Consider the following 23,778-nt stretch of genomic DNA (forward strand, 5'->3'; position numbering starts at 1 on the left):
ACCTGAGTGGTTAAGGCGTTGAATAATATAATATAATATAATTCTAATCATATTATATGAATAATATTTTTAATAATATAATATTAATAATAATCTTAATAATTCTATTGTTCCATTGGGTTTATAATATCAATCCCTTGGGTTTATAATCATGGTCATCCATGATACAATGTCACATTGTGACAAGGATTGTTTTAATATGAAAATAAACCATGCTCAACCATTGTCAACCATCATCACCCATGGTTAATCATGGTCAACTACAGTCCAACACCACATTGTGAAAAAGAAATTCTCAATATGAAAATTAACCATGGTCCAAAATCGCATTGCGAGAAAGATTGTCTCAATATGAAAACCAATCATGGTCAACCATGGTCCAATGTCACATTTTGAAAACCATTGTCCAACATCACATTGTGACAAATATAGTCTCAATATGAAGATCAACCATGGTCCAAGTCTGAATAGGACAAAGATTGTCTTGATATGAAAATTAATCACGTTCAAGCATGTTCCAATGTCACATTGTGAAAAATATTGTCTCAATATGAAAATCAACCTTGGTCAACCATGTTTATTTTAGGATTTATAAAATTTATATTGGGTTTTATATACCTTGGGTTGATATTATTCCCTTGGGTTTATAATCGCTTTGGTTTTTAGTATTGAACCCTTGGGTTTATTATTCTCTTAAGTTTATAATATTAATCATGGTCAAACATCGCATTGTGACAAAGACTGTCTCAATATGAAAACCAACCATGGTAAACCATGTTTATTTTGGGGTTTATAATATTTATCTTAGGGTTTATATCCCTTGGGTTTATAATATTAATTCCTTGAATTTAATATTATTCCCTTGGGTTTATAAGCCCTTGGCATTTTAGTATTAATCCCCTAGGTTTATCATTCCCTTGGGTTTGTAATCTTTTGACATTTTAATATTAATCCATTGGGTTTATTAATATAAGGGTTCATATTCCTAGGGTATAATATTATTCATAAGGTTTATAATATTAATCCTAGGGTTTAATATAAATCCCTTATGTTTAAAATCATGGTCAACCGTGTTCCAACATCACATTATGATAAAGATTGTCTCAATATGAAAATAAAGCATCCATAACCAATGTAAAACATAGTTAAGAATGGTCAATCGTGGTCAACATTGGTCAAACGTGGTTGACCATGGTCAATTATGGTCAACCACATTTCAACACCGCATTAGGAAAAAGATTGTCCTAATATGAAAATCAACCATGGTAAACCATGTACCATCATCGCATGGTGAGAAAGATTGTCTCAATATGAAAATCAATCATGGTAAACCAAGGTCGAGCATGGTCCAATGTCGCATTGTGACAAACAATGTCTCAATTTGAAAATCAACCATAGTCAACCATGGTCCAACATTTGACTGTGACAATGATTGTCTTGATATGAAAATAAATCATGGTCAACCATGGTTAAGCATGGTCCAACGTCATATTGTGAAAAAAATTGTCTCAATATGAAAATCAACCATGGTCAACCATTTTTATTTTAGGGTTTATAATATTTATCTTAGGGTTTATATACCTTGGGATTATATTATTCCCTTTGGTTTAATATTATTCCCTTGGGTTTTTAGTATTAATCCCTTGGTTTATTATTCTCTTGGGTTTATAATATCAATCATGATAAACCATGGTAATTCATGGTCAGCCATGTTTTATAAAATCAATCATGGTCAACCATTCTCAACCATTGTCAAACATTGTCAATCATAGTCAACGTTGGTCTAACATTGTCGACCATGATGAATTATGGTCAACCATGGTCTAATGTCACATGGTTCAACCATGTTTATTTTAGGGTTTATAATATTTATCTTAGGGTTTATATACCTTGGGTTTATATTTTCCCCTTGGGTTTAATATTATTCCCTTTGGTTTAATATTATTCCCTTCAATTTATAGTCCCTTGTGTTTTTAGTATTAACCCCTTGGGTTTATTGTTCTCTTGGGTTTATCATATCAATCATGGCCAACCATGCTCAAACCATGGTCAATATCGGTACACCATGTTTTATAAAACCAATCTTGGTCAACCATGGTCCAACGTCGCATTGTGACAAATATTTTCTCAATGAGAAAATCAACCATCGTCTACCATGTTTATTTTAGGGTTTATAATATTTCTCTTAGGCTTTATATACCTTGGCTTTATTTTATTTCCTTAGGCTTAGTATTATTCCCTTATATTTATAATCCCTTGGGTTTTTAGTATTAATCCCTTATGTTTATTATTTCGGTGGGTTCATAATCCCTTGATGTTTTAGTCTAAATCCATTGGGTTTATTAATCTAAGGGTTCATGTTCCTAGGGTATAATATTATTCATACTACTTATAATATTAATCATAGGGCTTAATATAAATCCATTGGGTTTATTATCATGGTCAACCATGGTCAATAACCATGGTCCAACATCACATTGTGACAATCATGGTCAACCATTGTCCAATGTTGCATTGTGACAAAGATTGTCTCAATATGAAAATCAAACATGATCAACCATCATCCAACGTCTGACTGTAACAACGATGGTCTTGATACGAAAACCAATCATGGTCCACCATGGTCGAGCATGGTCCAATGTCACATTGTGACAAATATTGTTTCAATATGAAAATCAATTATGGCCAACCATGGTCATCCATGTTTATTTTAGGGTTTATAATATTTATCTTAAGGTTTATATACCTTGTGTTTAATAGTATTCATTTGGGTTTATAATCCCTTTGGTTTTTAGTATTAATCCCTTTTATAATATCAATCATGTTCAGCCATGGTCTAATGTCGCATTGTGATAAAGATTGTCTCAATAGAAAAATAAATCATGATGAAACATGTTTATTTTAGGGTTTATAATATTTATCTTACGGTTTATATAACTTGGATCTATATTATTTCCTTGGGTTTAATATTATTCCCTTGCGTTTATAATATTAATCATGGTCAACTGTGGTTAATCATGGAAAACCATGGTCCACTGTAGTATCCCTCCGTCATTATAGTACTATTTTGATTTGATTAATCTATATTGGATAAAATGGCACGAAAGCCATGGGTGGGAATATTGGAATAAATATGTAAACGAATATTTATTAATACATAAATGAGATGTATGTACTTGAGGATGAGACACCTAGAAATGAGATGTTTGTCATGCCTCCATGATGAGAATTCTAAATGAAATTATAGATAATCTTAATGGATGGGAGAGAAAGATCCATTAAGTTTTTTAGCTGGAAAAAGATGTTAAATGTTGGGTCCCTATAATACTAGTGATTACCCCATTACTATTGTAGTTATACCCCTTATTTATATTGTTGTGCCCCCATTACCCCCATATTGTTATTAATGTGCCCATAGAATCCCTCTATTTTTATTTTTGTGGCTTTATATTATTATTGTTAGGTCGGCTGGATTATATTGTGACTCCATAGACTCCTATATATAGAAAGGAGGTTTTGTTATTTGAATCATCGAAGAATTGTTCATTTATGTAATGTAAAGGAGGTTTCCCCCTCGAAGAGGCTAAATTCTAAGGCGTGGATCTCTCTTTTCTATCTTTTTGTGAGCTGGTTTCAAAACATTTGGTATCAGAGCTTTGGATTCTAGGGTTTCGCTGCACCAAACAGGTCATCGTGGCGTTTTAGATATAACGTTTTTTCTGTGATGTTTCAGAAGTCGTAAAAAAAACCCATTTGAGAAGAAATCGCGTTGAACCTTGGGTCTAAATTTCAGAGCTTTTCGCGTGATATTTTCGGAGATATGATCTCAGGAAGTTGGTCTTTTTGCAGACTCCCGAATTACACTCAAAACAGGTGACCTGGGGAAAATCGTCATAACTTTCGTTCTGAGCATTGGATTGAAATTTTGTAAGAAGGTAAAGAAAGAGGACGGACTGTAGTTTTCTTTTATATATTTTTTAGAGTCAAAGGTTGAAACAGTGACACGTGGCACTTCATACAAGTTCACTCTACTGAACTAGTCTATAATTAGATCACTGCGGGAGATTGTGCATAACTCTTTCTTGGAGAATCCAATTTGGTTCAGACTAGTGGCATTGGAAAGAGGACACAGAAGGATAGTACAGGTCACAATTTTAGAACTGGATGATTCGAAATTACAGAGGTACATCAAATTCAATATCAGGCTTCTACAAAGTAAAAAAAGGTGTGTAGTTTTTATTTTTTATTTTTGCATAAGCTTGGTTTGAAGGAATTCAAAGGGCCTAGTAAAGAATTATTATCAGTAACTGATGCCCCGAGGAAAGAAAATGCAAACACCTAGTAAGGAACCTGAAAGCTCTAGCATGACTCATGAAGAAGAGGAAGAAATGCTACATGATATATCAAAATTACAAGAACAAGTGCAACAAATGTCACGCTCACAAAAGCTAACAGATGCTAAGATAAATGACGTGGAATATAAGATAAAGGGCATGGAAGATAAGATGGACGATTTGAAGATAGACTTGAAGACAAATTTGAAGACAAATTTGAAGAAAGACATGGCAAGTTTGAAGACAGATTTGAAGACAGACATGGCAGATTTGAAGACAGATTTGACAAATTTTCTACAAGAGATACTTACTAATGGTGAAAAGGTTGTAAAGGAAACTCATGATGTGAACAAAAGTAATGTTAATCATGATTCCATAGATTCTAATGTTGGATCGAAGACACACCATATTCCAAAATTCGATATGAGGAAGTTTGATGGCAAAGATCCCGCCACATGGATATTACAGATGGAGCAGTTCTTCGATCTCAATAATGTGCAAAACACACAAAAGGTACGTATGGCAACTTTATATTTGGAACCAAATCAATTTGTATGGTATCAATGGCTTTGCTCTCGTAAACAATTTATCACTTGGGCAATTTTTACGGAAGAATTGATAGCACATTATGAGGATACAAAAAGCAACACCTTTTTTAGCCAATTGATAAGTCTCAAACAAAAGGGTTCAATAATGGAGCACATTGAGGAGTTCCAAAAATTGAACATAAGGGTAAAAGATATTCCAGAGCAGCATAGGATTGATGTGTTCATAGGGTCTTTAAAGGATAATATCCAACATGATGTTCGATTTTGGGAACCTGATTCATTAGAGAAGGCATTCAGGTTAGCAAGAAAAATGGAAAGCAAAATTATGGCAACCAGGAAGCATACCACTCACAACTATAAATACGCAACTGTAGTTGCCCCTAGTCTTCCACAACCTATAAGGTTGACACCACAACAATTGGAAGAAAAAAGAGCAAAAGGGCTTTGTTATAGTTGTGATAGCAAATACACTAAAGGTCATAAGTGTGCTGAGAAGAAATTATTCTACATAGATTGTGAAGAGGAAGAAGAAAAGGAGCAAGAAAGGTCAAAAGAAGAAGATATACTCCAGGAACAAAGCCTAGATGAAGAACAAATAAATCCAACCATATCTTGTAATGCATTGGCGGGAATTACCACTCCTCAAACCATCAATATAGAAGGACAAATCAAGAAGAAAAAGGTGATAGTGTTGATTGATTCAGGAAGCACCCACAATTTTATTCATTGTAGGGTAGCAAAAGAATTGAATTGCTTCCTATATCCAGCACCAGAGTGTCAAGTGATGATTGCAAATGGAGGAACAATAAATTGCTCTGGAAAGTGCCATAATATTAAGCTATCAATTGACTAGCCCAATGCTTTCCATTCCAATGGGAGGTGCTGATGTTGTACTAGGAGTCTAATGGCTATAATCGTTGGGTACAATAGCTTTTAATTTTCAAGAACTTTTCATCAAATTTTTTGTGGAAGGAAAGGAAGTTGAATTAAGGGGTATTGCAGGGAAACCAGGAAAGATAATCAGCTCTAATGGTATGACAACTTCTAAAAAAGGAGAAAAGAGGTGTAATTGCACAATTGTGTTCGCTAGATGGTTCCACATCAGAATCATCTATTTCTCCAGATCTCCAAAAATTCCTGGACAATCATTCCAGGGTATTTGAGACTCCCAAAGGTCTCCCACCTATGCGTGATCATGATCACGCTATTCATCTGATTCCAGGAAGTCTTCCTCCAAACATCAAGCTGTACAGATATCCCTATGTCCAAAAAAGTGAAATTGAACGTATGGTTGCAGAAATGCTAGAGGCTGGTATAATTCAACCGAGTCAAAGTTCTTTCTCTGCTCTAGTAGTATTGGTGCACAAGAAGGATGGATCATGGCGCATGTGTCCGAATTATAGGGAGCTCAACAAGCTCACTATTAAAGATAAGTTCCCCATTCCTGTCATTGATGAATTACTGGATGAATTGCATGGATCAATTTACTTCACCAAGTTGGATCTTCGTTCAGGATATCATCAAATCAGAATGAAGATTGAAGACATTCCAAAAACGGCATTTAGAACTCATGAGGGTCATTATGAATTTTTGGTCATGCCTTTTGGCCTTACCAATGCACCTTCAACATTTCAAGGTTTGATGAATTCAATTTTCAAACCATTCCTTAGAAAATTTGTGTTAGTATTTTTTGATGATATACTTATCTACAGCAAGTCTTGGAAGGATCATGTTGAACATGTTGACAGGGTGCTACAACTATTGGAAGAGAAACAATTATATGCCAAAAGATCCAAATTTTTCTTTGGAGTCCAGGAGGTGGAATATTTGGGTCATATTGTATCTCATGAAGGAGTTAAGGTAGAACCTACCAAAATTAAAGCCATTAAGGAATGGAAAATCCCCACATCCATAAAGCATTTGCACGGATTTCTGGGGTTGACAGGGTATTATCGCAAGTTTGTTAACAATTATGGGAGAATAGCAGCACCTCTAATGACATTATTGAAGAAAGATGCATTTTCATGGACTCCGGAAGCAACAAAGGCCTTTGAACATATTAAAGAGGCAATGTACCAAGCACCGGTCATAGCTACACCGGACTTCACAAAAACCTTTATTGTGGAATGTGATGCTTCAGGAAATGGAATTGGTGTTGTTCTAATGCAAGATGAAAGACCCATTGCTTTTGAAAGTCGTCCAATCAAGGGAAAGTTTCTAAGAAAAGCTATTTATGAGAAGGAAATGTTGGCAATACTCCATGCACTTGATAAATGGCGACCCTACCTAATGGGAAGACACTTCAAGGTAAAAACAGATCATGATAGCCTAAAATACTTTTTAGAACAAAGATTATCCTCTGAAGAGCAACAAAAGTGGGTCACAAAGATGTTGGGTTATGACTTTGAAATCATCTACAAAAAAGGGAAGCAAAATGTTGTGGTAGATGCACTCTCAAGGAAGGATGAGGATGTCGAAGCATTATTTGCGTTATTTCTATCATCCAACCAGATTGGATAAATGAAGCAAGGGAGGAATGGAAGAATGACGAAGAAGTGTGGGCACTTATTCGAAAGCTACAACAAGATTCCAGTACATCTGATACATTTAGCTGGAAAAATGATTCGTTATGGTACAAAGATTGCTTATACCTCTGTAATAATTCCTAGCTAAAACAAAAGATTCTTATGGAATTTCACACTTCTTCCTTAGGAGGGCACTCAGGATATTTAAAAACTTACCACAGGGTTAAGAAGGAATTTTTTTGGGATGGCCTTAAATCAGATATTCAAAAGTTTGTGGCAGAATGTTTGGTTTGCCAACAAAATAAAGTTGAAACAATTAAGACACCGGGTCTATTACAACCTTTATCCATTCCAATCCAACGTTGGGAGGAGGTATCAATGGATTTTATCACAGGTTTACCCAAGTCTGAGGGAAAGAGTGTCATCATGGTGGTAGTTGACAGACTTACCAAGTATGCACACTTTTGTGCATTATCACATCCATTTAAAGCCAGTACAATTTCTAGTGCATTTATGGAAACAATCCAAAAGCTACATGGAAACCCAAAGATTATTGTAAGTGACAGAGATCCCATTTTCACTGGAAATTTTTGGACACAATTATTTTCTTGTCTTGGTACTCAGTTAGATCATAGCTCATCTTATCATCCTCAATCTGATGGGCAAACTGAGATAGTAAACAAATGTTTGGAAGGATATCTTTGTTGCTTTGTATCTGATAAACAGACACAATGGGTCAAATGGTTGCCTCTGGCTGAATGGTTGTATAACGCTTCCTTTCATACAGCAACAAAAATGACCCCATTTATGGCACTTTATGGGTATCAACCACCATCCATCACATCATATTTAAGAGAAAATTATAAGGTTCAGGCAGTGGAACATCACATCGAACATCAACAACAAATCCTCCAACTCTTAAAGGATAACCTCGTGTTGGAACAGAATAGAATCAAACAACAGGCAGATCAACATCGTAGTGAAAAAAGTTTTGATGTAGGTGATTGGGTATTCCTACGGCTACAACCATATATGAAAATTTCCCTCAAGCAAGCTAAGAAGGATAATAAATTATCACCAAAGTATTATGGTCCGTACAAGGTGTTGCAAAAGATTGGTACTATGGCATACAAATTGGAGCTTCCTGCAACTTCTCGATTGCACCCAGTTTTCCATGTTTCATGCTTAAAGAAGGTTATAGGCGACAAGCTCCCAGTTCAAACAATATTTCCAAAACTTGACGAGGAAGGAAAAATTATATTGGAACCGGAAGCAGTTATAGAAACAAGAACTCGACAGCTACGAAATCGATCAATTTCAGAGTACCTTATCAAGTGGAAGAACTTATCCGCTGAAGATTCCACATGGGAGGATGAGAATTTTATGCAGAAGTATCCTGAACTACTCAAGCGTTGAGGACAACACGTTTTTTGAAGGAGAGGGGCATGTTGGGTCCTATAATACTAGTGATTACCCCATTACTATTGTAGTTATACCCCTTATTTATATTGTTGTGCCCCCATTACCCCCATATTGTTATTAATGTGCCCATAGAATCTCTCTATTGTTATTTTTGTGGATTTATATTATTATTGTTAGGTCGGCTGGATTATATTGTGACTCCATAGACTCCTATATATAGAAAGGAGGTTTTGTTATTTGAATCATCGAAGAATTGTTCATTTATGTAATGTAAAGGAGGTTGCCCCCTCGAAGAGGCTGAATTCTAAGGCGTGGATCTCTCTTTTCTATCTTTTTGTGAGCTGGTTTCATAACATTAAATGTGGAAAAACATAAAATCTCTGCAGGAGGGAAAGGCGGGCTTTTATGGAAAATCTTAGGCAAGTGGATAAGAAAAGGTCCACAAAGTGGGACGCCGCTAAAAGAAACCTTATCAAGAAGGAAACATATTAAATACCTATTGAAGGCATCAACAAAATTTTGTTGATACCTTGGCAAGATCTCAGCTTGAGGGTGAACTGGAGGAAATAGTTCAAGGTTGGGTGGAGATAGGTGTGAAATTCCCAAGTATTTCTATTGTTTCCTTGATGTGAATTCGTTGTTATTTTATTCTTATATTTGAATTTATCGTATGTAAATGTTGCAATTTAGAGATTATCTATAGTTTTAAGTTATCTCTATGGAAGAATTGAATCTTCTATAGGGACACAGGTATTTGGGGAATAGTGATTTCAGTGGTTGAAGAGTTATTTCAGCTAGCAGATGAACTTACACGTTAATGATTTCTTATATTGGATTGCTTAAAAAGGAGAAATTTAGCTAGAATGAGTAGTTTTGTATTCCTATGTTGCATGAAGTTTTGCCAGTGCATTGATTTACAAGTCACAGAGAATGAATAAAATTAACATCGATTAATTTACAAGTCACAGAGAATGAATAAAATTGACATCGATTAATTTTGACTAATTAACTTCAGAGGACTGTATATGAAAAGGGTGAAAAGTGTTACTTGGATTTAACAATTAGATATGCCCAACTCGCTAGTGGAAATGACCATATATATATATATATATATATATGCATTAAGGAATGTTAATCTTGCTACATAGGTTATCTTGTGTGGGTATTTACAGCCATTTATGTAGTCTAATTCTATATATCAACCACACACATAATTTGTCTCTACTGTAAGATGAAGAGAGGTTATGACGAAAAGATAATTGTTAATAGATTAATCTTTCTAGTAATAGTCATGGGGTTTGATTTATAAATCTAGTCACTAGAAAAGGATATCCGCGGTGAGGATGGGGGTATGTAGTAATGAGAAGTGCAAATTCTACCGTAAAATAAATTCCATAGCGTACTTAAAATGTATATGCTTATTTTTGTAAATATAGATAAGTAACTTTGAAATTCTGAATTTAGTGGATATAGAGGATGAGCTGAAATTCTCGTTATTTTACTACCTATTAGGGTTTTGAATGTGAAGTAATCTACTACAAGTAATAATCAAAAAATATAATCAGAAACTGGAATGAGAACTAACCGGATCACCCAGAAAATAAGCATCGAAAACTAAGATATTTATACTCCTAAATCAAATCATTCCACTACAATTCCAGAGAAAAAATACCTTCGAGTGACTTATAATTATTACGACACTCTATGTGTTAAAAGTGCATGGCACAGGTAAAGAAGGAAATTTATGAGAGTATATCTTTTAAATAAAATGCAGTACCAATTATATTATGCTACGAATTAGGTATCATACTATTCCAGTAGTTGGAATTTAGAGCTACGCAAGGCATATTCCTCAATGGATTTAGGACGGTAGTAGAATCCTTGGTGAGAAAGTTAGTATATAGTCAGTATATGTGATCATCAAGCAAAAAACATTATAAATTTTGAATATAAATTTACTAAAGAGGATAAATCGATTTACAGATCGAAATTGCTAGGAGGTAATAGAAACAACAACACAGAATAACAATCACAACTATTTATTTACTGTTATATCTATAGAATGAACATTATACCCACCTTTACATAGATGATACGACTAGTGGTATTGAAACATTGGAAAAAATTGCTAAGAAGATAAGTAAGACATGGGAGAATAGCATTGGTTCAACTCAATAATTGAAAATAAAAATACATAAAAATATTTACTACGGTAGCAGCCAATAAAGAAAATAAAATCACCACGAAACAGAAAATTGTGTGGAAATTCGATTAACATAACTAGCAAGTGCCATTAACACGGCAATAGTACTATGGTTTACTTGACACAGAAGATATATTTGAATGACCTAAATATATAATTATATCGTTTCAACTTGAAAGGATAGAATTACATTTCCAACCAGCCCCAAGAATGCTATATGAAAAACTCAATTCATTAATACAACTCAATTCCTTTTTAACATATACTAAAGGGGAAAATTTCTCCTATTTCCAATTTCATAATAGTCATGGTATGAGAACCACGCTGGAAAGCCTAGTAAACAATATTATGCCCAGGGTCCTGAGGAATGCCCTCGGTTGAGCCTGGAAACAATTTAAGAAGAAGCCACGACAAATATAATGGACTAGTAAATCGGAGAGGAAGAGGGACAGAACACCAACATGGTGATGACCCAGTAGGCTTATATATAGATAGTTCTCTGAAATGGATGTGTAATCTAACATCACTGACCAGAAAGGTTAAGATGAGTTGTAGTGTTCGAGTCATAGAGAATGTGGGATAACAAACCTGGAATCCTAGCAGACTCTCTGAACTAATGATGACATCCTCTGAGATAAGCTCGAAAGGAGGTTAACGAAAGGGGTTGTAGTCACCTGGAAAAAGAAGAAGCCTGAACATTATATTTCAAAACCAAATATGTAATTATGCAGAAAGAATTTAGGATATAAAATAAGAATGGAAGAAAACAAGGCGTACATTAAACCTTTACATGCTTAGAACGAACAAATGGTAAGAGTAGTTGTGGTTAATGAAATTTGACCCTAGAAATTGTGGAACAAAAAACCATAATATTTACTTGGTTATGGGTTTCACATTCCAACACTGTGGCTCATTGGGAAATTTGTTGTTCTTCTCCTAATCTGAAAAATATCCTTCAACAATATCAAAAGGTCACAGGATCTTTGCACCGAGAAGAATGTACATGATGGCAACGATAACGATAGTTACCAAAATTTTGATAAGAAGGTATCAGCAATAAACTTAATGTAGACTGAGGTCCATGTAGATCAAGCTGAAAGCAGATGACCATATAGATATTTTGGGAATTTTCCCTATGTCAGGGTATCAAAGTGTGAAATAAATTCAAATTTTGTTTCCTTGGTAGAGCGAAATTTTGTCAAATACAATATACTGAGGTGATTAGAGGCAGGCCTTACAAGTAAAGATTCTATGCCGCAAATATCAGCTTCCTAGAGCAAGCATTGAACCCAAGACCTTGCTTCTCGAAGACCCCAGTCACCTCTTAAACTAAGACTAGTAAAAACATGAGTAATGAAGAAGAAAGAGAAATTTTACATACTTTTACATAAGGAGTGGATTAAGCAACACAGAAAATGCAGCAGAGGAAACCTGCATAAAAGAAGAAAATATTTCATAGGTTAGCGCATTGACTAAAGTATATTGTGTGTGCGTGCATATAAAGGACTAGAATGCGAAATAAATGAACTTATATTTATAGCCAGAGCATAGGACCTACCAGTGGTTAGGCATAGGGAGAATTCATGATGATGAAATGCCTATCAGAGCACTAAGAAAAAAAGAAAACACCAAGTGTCATCCATATCTCATTTTCATGACACCAATGTTAGATTTTGACACCAAGATCATTGTGCAGGGCCAGGTGTGAAACCGCTATGAGGGGAACTTGACATATCTCCTCCATGACAACATGATTTTATTCCAAGGCACTCACTGGTAAAACTGTCCCCAAATAACTAAAGAGCGACACATAGATGATCATAAAAAAAATAAGGTTAAGGGTTTAGGGTTTGCAAAGAAAACATCAACTGTGGGATTGCCTCAATCGATCAGAATCATTCACCAAAAATCAATATTTACCACCAACTTCAAACCCATATCACCAGCACATGATAATGAACACGTGGCATGATAGGATTTGTCGCGTAGTGCCCAAGGGTACTGCCTTTCTTATCAGTTGTCGCATGTAGGATAGAACAGTGGGAACACAACATATGATATATAACAAAAATAACATTATTGTTTGATAGATACCCATTAAAACACTAACTCCCATAGTTTCTCAAGACCAAATATCGTATTTTGAATGGTATAACAAAACCCAAAAGGAAACCTTGGGGTAGGTAAGCAAACATCCTAGCCACATTGAAGTATGGTGGTACAAAACAAAGAATTCACCAAGATTTCAAAAGACATGTAAAATCCACCTAGGAATATCGTAATTAGCTTGCAAGCAGAATGACACCTTTAGTAATATAAGCAATGTAAAAACCATGCATACATGTTGTCTAAGTGAGGCATGTAAGAAATGGGTTGTTGTTAATTTATATATACATAAGGAGAACATGTTAAACTTAGGTTGAATATTATATTTCCCTCATTATCACCCTACATTCAATAATCAGAAGTCAACTATCATTACGGTGAATGAGTAACAACAAGTGGTGATTATATTATTTAATAAAAGAGTAAAAAAAAAAATAGTAGGTTAATTAGGGAGATGTGACATCCACCATGTTTTATAAAATCAATCATGGTCAACCATGCTCCAATGTCACATTGTGACAAATATTGGCTCAATATGAAAATCAACCATGGTGAACCATGGCCCAATGTTGCACTGTGACAAATATTGTCTCGAGATGAAAATCAATCATGGCCAAGCATGGTCAATTATGGTCCAATGTCGCATTGTGAAAAGGATTGTCTCAATATGAAAATCATCCATGGTCAACCATGTTTATTTTAGGGTTTATAATATTATTCCCTTGGGTTTAATATAATTCCCTTCCGTTCATATCCCTTAGGGTTTTAGTATTAATCTCTTGGGTTTATTAATCTAAGGGTTCATATTCTTAGGGTATAATATTACTCATAGGGATTATAATATTAATCCTAAGGTTTAATATAAATCCTTTGGGTTTATAATCATGGTCAATCTTGGTCCAACGTCACATTGTGAGAAAGATTATCTCAATATGAAAATCAACCATTGTCAACCATCATTAACCATGGTCAATCATGAACAAACATGGTCCAATGTCGCATTGTGACAAATATTATCTCAATATAAAAATAAACTGTGATCAAGCATGGTCAACCATGGTCCAGCGTTGCATTGTGACAAAGATTATCTCAATATGAAAATCAATCATGGTCAACCATGGTTAACCACGGTCCAACGTCACATTATAACAAAGGTTGTCTCAATATGAAATCAACCATGGTCAACCATTTTTATTTTACCATTTATAATATTTATCACAGGGTTTATATACCTCGGTTTATAATATTTATTTGAGGGTTTATTATAGGATTTTCTCAATATGAAAATCAACCATGGTCAATCATGGTTAACATTGGTGAAACATGGTCGATCATGGTCAATTATGGTGAATCATGGTTAACCATGGTCAACAATATTAATCCCTTGAGTTTAATATTATTCCATTGGGTTTTTAGTAATAATCCCTTGGGTTTATAATATTAATCCCTTGGGTTTATTAATCTAATGATTCATATTCTTAGGGTATAATATTATTGATAGAGTTATAATATTAACCCCAAGATTTAATATAAATCCCTTGGGTTTATAACATTAATCCTTCAAGTTTGATATTATTTTTTGGGGTTTACAATGCATTTTATTTATAATATTAATAATCCATTTGGTTAATAATATTAGTATTTATTGGGGGAGTCTGGAGTGGGAGGGCTAATTCTATGCCCTAATGAAAAAATCTAGAAAAAGTTTGCATGGGGTCTCAGAGTAGGCACAAACAATTGGGTAGAAGAACTTGGCTTATGGAAAGGATTGAAAATGTCTCTAGAGATGGAATCACATATTTATTAGTTTTCGGTGACTCCCTTATAACTATTCAAAAATGTATTGAGCGGTCCAAACATCATGTTTTTTATCTAAGTCCAACCATGCAAAGAATAATACTAATATTAGACAAATTCAAATTTATAGAATTATTCCACATAAAAAGGGAACATAAAAAAGTCGTGGATGAACAAGCTAATAAGGAAGTTATCCAGGAGCAAAGCGATTTGAAGGTGGATGAAGTCTCCCCAACTAAATGTCGAGTTCCATGACCTGAATTAAATGTATTTCCTCGATTTGCAGAAGTAGCCTAGAGAAGGGTGATACAACTGTCACGAGAAACCATTACTATATTAACTACCTGGAATAAATGATATGTGAAAGAAGGCTCATAGACATGACATATATCTCACCCCCAAGTGGATAATAATTGTTAAGCTTGATAGGATCCTGGACAGTTGGAAGGTAGCCAACCAAGATTTAATGTGGAGTGGATGTGAAGGACCTATGCATGCAAATTTCGAGGAGGATTTTCTTCGACCAATCACGTGGGAAGTTTTCTTGGAGAAGGAAGCTATGGAAAGGAATTTGTTTGCAAGAGGCATTGATTCTGAAGCAAGCCTTGGTACTATCAACTTGGATTTGATCTTGACTTTAAGGATATGGTTGGCCAGGGCCTTTGCTTTATGGTTAGCATCACATCCTGTCATTTACAAAGACATGGCTTCCCCGTCTCGAAACGATGTTGGAGACTCTTATGAGAATTCTTCGGGGGCATTCAAGCATGAAATAGAAAAAATGACATCGCGCATAAGAGGGAAAACCATCTCTAAAGCTAGGTCCCATTTCTCTCTTGTGATGAGCCAGTTAGAAAGTCTTAGGAAGGATATGGAAATAGTGTAGGTTGCCTCGAAAGTAATTATGACAAAGATTGAGAACCTGGATCGCAGAGTAGAAATTTCTGAGGAAAAGGTGGAAATAACGGTCGTCTTTATCTTAGAGGAGGCGTTTGGGCTTGGGGACATTAGCAATAATGAACAAGGCAGAGGCACTTAAGATGCTCCTGCTGAGGAGAACATGGTTCACCTAGGCATTCAACAAGTGGTTACACAATTGAAATCAGAGGATGCAGGTCAGTCAATAGAAGTCGAGGCAGAAGAGATGGATGAAACTAAACTACATGCGCTAGATGATGCAGATAAGTTAGTTAACTTATATAGCTTTTAATGCTATATAAGTATGTAAAGTTTAATGGGGGTGTTTTGGTGATCATATAAGAATAATGTAGCAGAAGAAATAGGAAAGAAAACCGTGAATATCGGTTGCCAATAGCCAAAGCAATTTTTCATAGATATGGACTAGATGTTGCTTCTTATTGTATTGGTTTTGACCATAATCTAGTTTTGTTAATAGAAATATAACTATCATTTAAAAAATAAAATAATAATATCAATATTTATTATATTATTGATATATCAATAATATTATGATATTATTATAATATAATAATTATATTATAAATTGTCATTTGTTATAATTATTATTGTATTTATAATATAATGATAATAATATTTTATAATATAATTATTATTAGTATATCATTATTATATTTATATATTTATTAATAGATTAATATTAAATCCATATCTATTGACTCCTCTACTATTGGTATATATCAACCACATTTATTAATGTGGTTGTGCTAGTTTTTACGTAGACGGTAGATTTCGTTTAAGGAACAAAGGCAATTATTAACACTATTTATTTTGTTCCATGGCTATTGAACCTTGAAAGTTGCAATCGCCATAAATACAATTAGTATAATTTACATTTAAAAACAGAATATTTGTGTGAAAAGTTGAGCTTTTATTTATCCTTGAAAATTGTTAGAACTCACATCCAATAAAATCAAACTATGAGTAATACTCATAATAAATACAATAGAATTAAATTAAAATTAGCATTCATAATATATGTTTATAATATAGAATAGTGTTGGATTATTTATGATTATTATATTTATTAGCATAGATCTATCTTAACTTTAGATCTATGTCTATCAAGGATTAAATCTTTCAAAATGCAAGCCTCTTTTTTAGTACAAATCTTGAAAAAATATTATCTCTATAGTAAAACTTAAAGAAAAATCTACACTTCAACAATTGTTGGTAAATTTAGACTTAAGATGAATCTATTTTTTAATTTTATTAAAATTCTAATAAGTTATGAAAATTTCTCTTTGAATATTTTAATATTTAAATTTGTAATGTGGTATGAATAACATTGATCATATAAATAAATAATTAAATAACCTAAAAAAATTATAAATATAAAATTTTTATTTGCCTATTAATTAAATTTAAATATAAATTCTTAAAATAATAATCACTAATATAAATCATTATATCTATTTATATTTATAGATCATTAATGATATGTATATATATATTAATTTTTTTTAATTATTATAGGTGAAGTTTGATTTTATTCAAATATCTTTCCTATAATAAACCAACAATTAAATTTTTTCACTTGTGTGTAAATTACAACATATCACCCCTAGGAGGGAGCCCATATTTATATCTTTACAATCATTTATAAAAACCACAATTTAGAGCCATAGTTATAACTATGAGAGGATATGTCCAAACCCTAATTCCGGAATGCGACTGCGGAGAACCCAATACCTCATTCCGAGCGTGGCGTCGGCGTTGGCGGAACTGACACAAAGCGCTGCTATTGTGTCGCCGGAATCCACGGAAGACGCGCACGAAAAAGGGATCCCTCCATCGGTTTACGATCCAATGGTCTGCATATTGTCTAAGCACGTGAACAGAGCCGTAGGTAAGGAGAAATTAAACCCGAGCGCTGTCCACCCAACCCGTAGTCCCCTAGTAAAACATAAACTTTGTCGGAGGGAAACGAGGGCAGGGACAAACGATAATGGGGTCACCACCTAATTAGGAGAGGTGTTACAAAACTTGTGCGTAGTCTCACCGTAGTGAATTAGCAATTAATCATTAGCTTAAGATTCAATTCTGTTTAGGCATCACGTCGAGTACGCATAAGGGAAAAGAATTAATTAATTAATAATTAAATAAAAAAATTATATGCAAATTTTTTATATTTTAATAACATTATCCAATACTATACATTTTGTAAAAGTTTATTAAACCATTTTTTTTTTGACATAATTTATTTTATCTTACCATTGTTTAAAAAAAGAGATATTACCATTGTTTAAAAAAGAGATAATAATATTGAAGTTATAAACCTACCAAATTAAATAATCATTCCACATAAAATTCTTTATCAAATTTATAAACAATCCTAATTTAACAATGACTTCATATAAAATTTCTTTATCAAATTTATAAACAAACGTAATTAAACAATGACTTCATATAAAATTTCTTATCAGATTCAAATAATACAAAAGTTAAGTTAAGTTTAGTTTTATCAATGTTATGAATATAATTCATAACAAACAAATAAATAAAATAAATGTAAATATTAAAGATTCAAATAATACAAAAGTTAAGTTAAGTTTAGTTTTATCAATGTTATGAATATAATTCATAACAAACAAATAAATAAAATAAATGTAAATATTAAATAATCAAATATTGGTTATGTTTAATAGTCATTAAGTTAAGTGAAATAGTATATCTAAAAAACATGTCTAGTCACAAAAGGACACCTGTTTAGGTATATATATGTGTGTTCTAATTGTAACATTTATCACTTTTACATTTTATATATAATAAATTATTATTACGCATACTCTTGTGTATTTTCATATTTAAGTCGATAAGCTATCAGTTTTAATGCTTGACTCGTATCAGAGCCATGGCGCACAATATAATCATGTGAGTCTTTGAACCTTGTTCGCCACACAATATGCCATTACATTCACGTCTTGGATTCATGGAGCAGTTTAGTAAAATCCAAGAAGCAGTTGAACATTTAGAAAAATCATATGCAAAATTTAATGCATGTCAGAAGGAAATCGATAATAAGGAAGATGATAGTGATGGTGAAACAAAATAAGATGAAGCATTAGATGATTATAATCTAAATGATGATTCCAATTAAGTTGATACAAATCAAGATGAGGATTCAGATAAAGCTAATATTGATGTGGATGAGGATGATCTAGATAAAGATAATGATTTTGATGAAGCTGATATAGATCAAGATGAGGAGTCTGATGAACCTAGTCTTGATATGGATGAGAATGTTGTAGAATATTTTTGAGCCAAAATTTCAGAAGGTAAGGTCAAAGATGCTACAGTCGTGGTAGAGGTCAAGATGGAAGGAAAAAACACTGAAGATGATACTCCCGTTGAGAACACAGTGTCAAAAAGTGATGGTCTACCCTTGGAGAAAGAGAATGACTTCTCAGATATATTTAGAAGTGAATTTGTGGAAGATAATTCAGAAGAAGAAGATGATGCTAGTAATTCTTTGCAAGGCCAATATAAGACACTACAGTTAAAGATTGATAAGCATAAGAAACAGTTAGAGATACAAAGAGATCCTAAATTTTTGAAATTTTTAAAAGAACATGAAAAGGAACTTCTTCAATTCAATCATGAATATAACATTGACTCTGAAGAAGACAAAGATAATCTCAAGGAAGGTGTTCTGAAGCCTGGTCAACTAGAAGAGAGTGACAACAAAAGTTTGAAATCAAAAAAGGTCCTCACGTCTCCTCATGTTGATGCTTGGTGTCAAGAAATAAAGGAGCGACGAAACATAGGAGCTCTTCATTGCTTCCTTCAAGCTTTTAGAACTGCATGCCACTATGGAGATGGGGAAGAGACGACTCTTTTTCAATTTTGACAATTATAAACAAAAATACCTTTAACATAATCATGATATATGTTTGTGGTGAGATTGATGGTATATTCAGGAAATTGCTGCGAATGCTTCTGTCAGGTGGAAAGAGGGAAGCAATTTTACAAATGAAAGACACTCCACAATGGAAGGACCTTGAAGGTCTCCTCAAGTCATATTTTTTCAACACATCAAACCTTCAACAGATTGAATTCCTAAAGAACTATGTTGTGGAACTCTGTGGAGTGGACTTATCAAATGCTTATCAACATGAATTTACATTCATTAATCAGTTGGGAATGATTTTATGATGTGCTCTCACATTAAATAACAAGGAAGAACTAGAGAAGGCTTATAGCTGGCAATATATGAATTCCTTGAACTTTGGCTTAAATTTTTTTGTGCCAATGCCAACAATATTGACTTCCAACCTCCTTCCTATCCAATGGCTCATATTGTAATTGGAGTTTGTCATTTGGTGCCTATTGCATGCTATACCCCTTTGAAGTTGAGATGTACCAAAATGTTAAACACACTTGCTTCTGCTAGAGGAATTTTTATTCCTGTGGCTTGTTCACTTTTTGATATGCTAGAGTGTAAAGAATTGGACACGACAACAATCAGAGGATATGGGAAAGATTTTGAAATTTCAATAGCATTAAAGGTGCCAAAAGTTTTCTTGAAAACTCATGCTTTCGAAGATGTGTATATTTTTTGCTTCATCACCTCACTGAACACTTGGCTCAATGGAGCTATCATGCAGATTTCCTTGAATTAGCATTTAAGTCCTTGTACCTTTATGAGCATTCCATGAAAGAACCAACATTGATAGATTTCGGCACCAAGTGAAGCAACTCGTAGACTAGGTTGAATGCAATGTTGGATATGTGAATAAAAAATGAGAGGAAATATCATTCTCTCCCAGGAATAATGTGTTTGTATCCTCATTTCTTTAGGTTGAGAAAGCATTTGGAATGAGCCCCCTTTCGAAAAATTACATAAATATTAAAAAAAACAGAACAAAAGAAGACTAATCTTCAAAACTCCAATGTGCTTGTTCATGAGGTAAAAAGAAAAAGCATGATAAATGATATAGTCATATCTCGTGAAGTCTATGGAAATGGCATAAGAAAGGGGCAGGTAGTCTTTAACAAGTATTTTTCACCTGAGAAATCAAATGGATTTGTTGCTTCTAAATAAAAAAGCAGGAAAAATCCTAAACAGACACCGATGTTGTGTTGGAAGAAAATGATATTTTTAAACATTGAGGCTCTTCGTCGGAAGGAAATAGTGATGATTTAGATACTAGTAAACAAGATGCAACAAGGCATCTATTTGTAGAAAAACAAGAGAGTGAATCCAATGGAATGAATCATTTCAAGGTAACTCCACATGGAAGCAAAGGAGAACTAGAAGAGTCATTTGAATTCAGGATTATTATAGGCAACACTAGTGACTCAATGTGTCCTTCAACTAAAAGTTCCATATTTCCCAACCATAAGCGTTCCTCGTTGCACTGCGACTACCCGCGTATCCCCTCATTATCTGTGGTCTATCGAACCGTCAGCGTCAACACTTCCACCATTCTCTGCTCCTACACCGATGATAACAACACTTACATGTCAGTCTGTACCAACAACAACAACACACGCAAAACATTCTGCCCTGTGGCCAATTCTTCATTCTTGAACCGATGACAACAACACACATAGCATCGTTAAAGACCAGGTTGTCCTAAATGACGTGCTTTGGTCAATGGCTGGTGTCGTTTCGATTCGGCATATAAGCGTAAGCCATTCGGATAAATTAATTAAAACGTATTAATCAATTCATATAAATTAATTAATCTAATTAATTAATTTAGATCATTTAATTAATTATTATTGTTATTATTATTATTACCTACATATATATATATATATATATATATATATATATATATATATATATATATATATATATATATATATATATATATATATATATATATATATATATATATATATATATATATTTATATATATATTTATATATATATTATTTTAAAAAAATCGATAACCCAGGATTCAGATAGTGTTCCAACGAATTACATATGCCGAGATAACAAACAAAAGATGAAGAGCAATGAATTACATATGCCAAGATGACAAATGCAAGATGAATAAATTGTTAGCAATACAACTTCGAGGACAAAGCTTCTGAAGGAAAGGGCTATGTTATGAATATAATTCGTAACAAGTAAATAAATAAAATAAATGTAAATATTAAATAATAAAATATTGGATATGTTAAATAATCATCAAGTTAAGTGAAAATGCATGTCTAAAAGAGATATCGAGTCACGAAAAAAACCTACTTAGGTATTTATATGCGGTTCCTCATTGTAACATTCATCACTTGTACATTTTATATATAATAAATTATTATTTACAATACCTTTGTGTATTTAAACATATTTAATCAACAAACCTAATTTGTTGCTTCAATCAAATTCAAATCATAAAATATTATTTGGATATATTTCTCTACCAATATCAATGCATGAGCAACTATACAAATTCCTTTTAAAGAAAACAAACCAACTTAAATACTCTTGCGATACTCTTGGAAGGTATAATTCAAATCCATACAAAGCGAAAGTTAACAATATTAATGACAATATCAACCCAAATTAAATTTAACATAAACACAATTTTAATAAAACTAATTTATTCTAATCTAAAATTTTATATATATATATATATATATATATATATATATATATATATTATATTTTATTTTATTTTATTTTTTAAATAGAAACTATTTTCCTTTAACAACACTTTATCATTTATATATTTATTTATCTTCTTAAATATATCTATATTTAATATACATTTAAATATTTCATATCTTAAAGATTATCAAGAATTTAACATATTTTTAAATTTTTATTGGATTGCTTTTCATTTCAAATATATAATTTGCATTCTTGATGAATTGTTTTTAATGCAAAAGGTGGAGGGGTTGCCATTATCCAACTTGGACATGTGATTAGGGGATGTGGCAGCATGCTTCCATAATATTTCTTATGACAAATATGATCTTAGGATCTTGCTTGAGGTCAGATGTATGCAAGCTCCTCAATCCCAGACCCACACATTATTGAAGGATTGAGATGTGGTCGTTTTACCAGGATGATCTCGTCCCCACTTCTATGGCAATAGGTTTTAATTTTAATACATTTATATCTATGTTCCTTCTCCCAAAATTAATTCTCTAATATGAAGCTACAAAACACCCATTCCCCTTGTTTGTGATTCTTAGTTTGACTCTGATGAGCAAGAATTGGGGCTTTGGCTAGCCCACTTCTATGAGCCTCAACCAAACCTTATCTCTCCAATTCAAATTCTATTCAGTGGCTTTAGAAACAACCAAGTTCTCCTCATCTGGAGTTACAGTGGCACATTCAATTTGGCTTCTTGAAATATTAGCCCAATGTTGTTATTTCCCTTTTGTAGTTCATCGAGTATGCAAGCAGGTGAGCATGTTGTGACTCATGATATACGATTCTACTGGATGGTGGAAAATAGCCCTTGTGGGCACTTGAACACTGCAATGAATGTCAGCTTGACAGTCTCTGGTTTTCTCTCTTCTCTTTGTTTAATTACAGCATCTAGTATCATATTTGCTACACTCATCATCTGTCGCCCTCCTTACTCTTACCAGTCGTCTATTGAAGTTCTGCATTGCTCCTTATCTTCTCTTGAAGCTCTATATTCATCCACCAATCCTTCTCTCATAGGCTGTTGTCTCCTTTTACCAACCTCCTTAGCAGGCTCAACGTTTTCCCTCATCCACCCTTGTACTCTCATTGCTTCTATATGAATGGCTAACTATCCTCTTCCTCTCTAACTTTTGGTTTTATTAGAATCCTTATTATTGAGCCCCCTTCTCTCCTTATGTTGAATACCCATTAAGCCCACCACTTATCCACTCATCTTCTCGACTATCCACTTGTATATCTAGGTCTTTCCTTTCA

This window comes from Pinus tabuliformis, chromosome J (genome assembly GCF_031772625.1).
Source record: "Pinus tabuliformis cultivar Carrire ecotype Pingquan chromosome J, CPIR1, whole genome shotgun sequence".
NCBI classification, from domain to species: Eukaryota; Viridiplantae; Streptophyta; class Pinopsida; order Pinales; family Pinaceae; genus Pinus; species Pinus tabuliformis.